Source organism: Nicotiana attenuata, chromosome 6 (assembly GCF_001879085.1).
Source record: "Nicotiana attenuata strain UT chromosome 6, NIATTr2, whole genome shotgun sequence".
NCBI classification, from domain to species: domain Eukaryota; kingdom Viridiplantae; phylum Streptophyta; class Magnoliopsida; order Solanales; family Solanaceae; genus Nicotiana; species Nicotiana attenuata.
The window spans coordinates 63,145,002-63,149,950 of record NC_031994.1 but is presented as its reverse complement, the minus strand read 5'-3'; positions in this window follow the sequence as shown (position 1 = coordinate 63,149,950).

The window sequence follows — 4,949 nt, the reverse complement described above, 5'->3', positions numbered from 1 at the left end:
CTTGATAGTTGGGTACATTCGACGAACTTGCACCAGGAGCTGGATTACCACCGCCACCCAGACCAGTTGAAGGACATTTACGACGGTCGTGTCCTGTTTGTGAGCATATGCCACATTTACGCGCATAAACGGTATCACCAACATCCATTTGGTTCTGTATACGCGTTCTCTTTTGCACTTGCAGCTTGCGCAAATAGTCCTTGTTACACAGTATTTTAAATAGTTCCGGCGGCCAATAATGCTCAGCACCCAATGGCTGCAACTGCCCACTATATGTGTTTATGTATGCAGCAACACTGTATTTCCTATCAACATAGTTGGTTGCCCCTAAACCAACTTGTTGAAAGCACTTCATGGCATGTGCGCATGACATGTGGTAGATGGTCCATTTCCCACATGAACACAACATGCTGGCTTCATTCACGGTGTGTAGATTATTCCCCCGGTGTCTGCGGATAGCGGTGCGAACTTAAAAAACACCCCGGTCGTGATCGTACTGTAAATATGAATGCCAATGTGCTCGCCTCCTGTATTTCTCAAATCTTCTCATCGATATTGGCATAAATTGAACACCCCTGTCCATCAATTCCGATGCAGCTCTATGCCTTTCAACAAACCTCTCCGCATTCTGTTTGAATGTCATCCGGACCATGGCAGTGACAGGCAATCCACATGCAGACTTCAATAAGCCGTTGAATGACTCCGACACATTTGTAGTCAAGGCCATCGTCTACCACCATCAGCATGCGATGTCCACTTGTGAAGCTCATGTCCCATCAGCCAAGTATAGGCTCGTGGATCTAACTGCCGGATCACTTCCATGCACCTCGTGAATTTGCACTGTTGGTGCTCAGTTGCAGCCAACCACATTAAATCTTGCAAGGCCTTGTCGGGATATTTCTTCTGGAAATTGGCCTTCAGGTGCCTCACATAGTAACAGTGGTATACATAGGGTTCCTGCCATTCAGGCAAATGCCATACAGAACTTAAAATACCATCATGCCGATCAGATATTAGACAAATACCTGAACGTTGTTTGACAACGTGCTGCTTCAAGTGGTTCAAAAAAAGCGTCCACGTCTCTTCGCTTTCATTGGCACAAATGGCAAAAGCTAGTGAAAATATTTGTCCGTTGGCATCTACTGCAACTGCGATCAAAAGTTTAATATCATACTTTCCATAGACATGAGTACCGTCTATGGAAATTACCGGACGATAATGCACAAAATCATCAATTGCTGGTTTAAATGACCAGAACACATACTTGAAAATGTATTCCAGTCCGGACTCCGCTTATGCTCCATTCAACAACAGTCCCGGGGTTAAAGTGTTTCAGTGCGGCCATGTATCTGGGTAGAGATGAAAATGACTTATCCCAGTCACCATAAATAATTTCAAAAGCACGTTTGTGCCAGAGATATGCCTTTCTTTTGGTTATAGTACACCCATATTCCTGGTGGACGGCTGTAATACACTCGTTGATCTTGAACCTAATGGACACTTCCAAGTATGGAATCAAGACAAGAGAAATCAAGTCTACATCCAAGTTGAAGTGATTCTCATTGAATGTGTCCATTTCACATCTGTGGGTGCTAATATATTTACCCACTTTCCACAACCCTGATTTCTTCTTGCTCGCACGCAACATCCAGTTACAACCCATAAAGTGTCACGACCCAAAATCCACTAAGGGCCGTGATGGCGCCGGACACTATTGTCAGGCAAGCCAACACTAATTAATTAGTAACTTCTTGTTTTACATAACTCTTAATTTACTTCTTTTATATATTTAAACAATAAAGAATAAGTTCCACTAAATAAATAAAAATATCTTTAAAGTGACGGGCCCCTTTAGAAGATAGGGGGCGGCTTTCTTGTGGTAGTAATTGCGAACATCTCTCCTCTTCTCTTAGCGTGCGGACCTTACTGCTGGCTTTGAGCTTTCTTGCTTGCTATGCGCCAGCTAGCGGAATGCTTTACCGAATGCGCCAACCAACCTCTGGTGTCGGGCCTACGTGTGCCAACTCCAACTAGGAAACTACTACCGCTTGGGCCTAAGCTCCTGAACCGGCAGGAAGAAGAAGCGCACCCGAACCCCCCTTCTTACTACCCTTCAGGAAATGCCGATTCCAGTGTCTCCTAGGAGGCGCCGTGCGTCGAGTATACACCCGGTACCCAGCTTCCCGTAAACGATACGACAATGGAAGATCCTTAGACATAATAGCCCTCATTACAGGAACAAGGGATATGGAACTAACTACACAATTTCAAATATTGAATAATCCCATGGACATCCCAGAACGTGGTGTCACAAGTGCATGAGCAATTACTAAGAGGATCGAATAAAGTACAATCACTGTCCAAAATACAAATTGGATAGAAGTAAATACAATACACTGGAAGAGACTATACTGGCTGCGGGTCGCCTCGAGAAATGCAGCTCACCTAGTCTCCATATCATCCATGCTGCTACGCCCAGTAGGCCGCTAAAAATACCTGTACCTGTGCAACATAATGCATAGCAAGTGTAGCATGAGTACGAAAACAACGTGTACTCAGTAAGTATCCCGCCTAATCTCGAAGAAGTAGAGACGAGAAGTCGACTTCGACACTTACTAGTGGTCCAATAATGATAAATCGATAATGTAACAAATTGAGGATTTATATAAGCATGATTGTAATTCAATAAAGTGAAGCAATTAAGCAATTCTTTCTTTTATAGGAAATTCCCAAATCCCTTTTCATCATTTATACATTTATTCTCAAACCGGGAAGAAACAACATCACTTCAATAAATTTCAAGGCAAGTAATACAAGCATGCGCAAATCATGCCGAGGACGTACGGCCTGATCCAACAATATTTAAACTGTGCACTGCTAGAGGGTCGAATGGCGTGAACCATAGATGTATCTATTACCCCGCTCGCGAATCATACATGCGACGCGGTCAAACATAAATAAACAATCACCCTGCTCGCGAATCATACATGCGACGCAGGTACACATAGAAACACATACTCAAACAATCATTCAAGACATTCATCGAGGAGACAATTATTCGAGGAGGTGTAAATTTCTCTTTTTTACAAGCCATGAAAATGAAGTTTTACTCTTTTAGAAAATCATTTGCCACTTCGGTATGATTTAAGCAATTTAAACTATCAATAAGGTTACAATTATCACAAGTAAAATATGATTTTGGTTCCTAGACTACCCGGACATAAGCATGATAGTAGCTACGCACGGACTCTCGTCACCTCGTGCGTACGTAGCCCCCACAAATAGGAGCACATAACCAATTAACTCACCTATGGGGACAATTCCCTCTTACAAGGTTAGAAATGAGACTCACCTCGCTCCGAAGTTCCATAACCGTTATTCCATGCCCTTCCGAAAACTCAAATCGATACACATTGCTCCAAAACTAGCCAATAATTATGTAAACTCATTAATATAGGCAGAATAGGTAAAGACCCCCCTAAACTTGACACTTTTTAATGAGTGTACACCTTAACTATACGTGATTTTAATTACCCCCATATGCTTACTTTTTCGAATTTTATTACCCCCCCTAACCTGCCACATGGCAGTGAAAGTTTGTTCAAATGACTGAGTGCGCGTGGGGGAGTATATTTTTTGCCACATCAATTGAATATTTCCCTTTCCCAATCCTAGAACCATCCCTAACGGTAATAATTTCCCCCAACGGTAACAACCCCTATTTATTGGCTTCTTTCTAAGTCTTCAGCCACAATCTTCTCACAATCTTTGTCTAGCCAAATTCCATTTCCCCCTAAGATTTTGGCTCTTATTTTTTGCCCAAATAACAGTCATTTTTTTACTTGGAAGATAGAAGATGAATGTTTTTTGTAGATGTGGCAAGCCAGCTCCTTTAAAAGTTGCGTGGACTACTGCAAATCTTGGGCAACGATTCTTTGGATGTAGTCTTTATCCGAAGACAAATTCTTGTTGATTTTTTCAGTGGTATGAACCTCCATTTTCGGAGCAAGCAAACATTGTTATTTCTAGATTGTTGAAGAAGACTAACAAACTATCGAAGAGGGAAAGAATGCTAAAGTTTCTATTATTTTTCAGTTTACTTTTGAATCTGATTTTGTTCATGTACAAATAATGGTTATCTGGTAGTATGTAATAGAAGTTAAGCAATATGATATGTTGTTCGACACTACTATCCACAAAAACAACCAATCACAATCACAACATTTTGTCAACATGGCTGGTAATTTGACAAAGAAAGTCGGAATTTAACATCTAACAATAGAGTTAAACTATTCTGTCCATATACAGCTAGACATACACATGACAAACAAGTTCACAAAATAAAGTTTAGTACCACCATCAGTATCACAAAAATAGACACCCCATGAATTCAACTAAAACAGCCACCCCATGAATTTAACAAAAAAAGAAGTCTAGTATATCAAATACTACATCCAAACAGTAAAGAAATTCAAGTGGTCTTCTTGGAGGGAGATTTCCCGATAACCTTAGATCTTGTTTGTATTCCACCGGATTGGAACCTTGTCTTGATTCTAGCCATTGCAGTTTGGACTTGAAGTTGTCTTTGAGTCACAACTTTCTTCCCTTTCCATTTCAAACCTTTAGAAGGCTTATATCCAATATTACCAGTAACATGGGTAGAATCAATTAAAGGGCCAGTATAAACCTTTCTGGCTGTAGGCAAACCATGCTGATAACATTCAAAGCAAAAGATACATTTTAAAGTTAGACAATAATATCATATAGTAAGTTGGACAATAAGATATAAGGACAAAAAAAATACACTTACATTAATACTTGTAAAACCAGATTGTGCAACAAATACACCATGTCCTTGAAGCCTAGGCCTCTTGTAGTGGCTTCTTGCCCCCCCCCCCGCCCCCAGATTTTCCTCAGTACTTGTAGATGCCTTACTTGTAGATGCTATT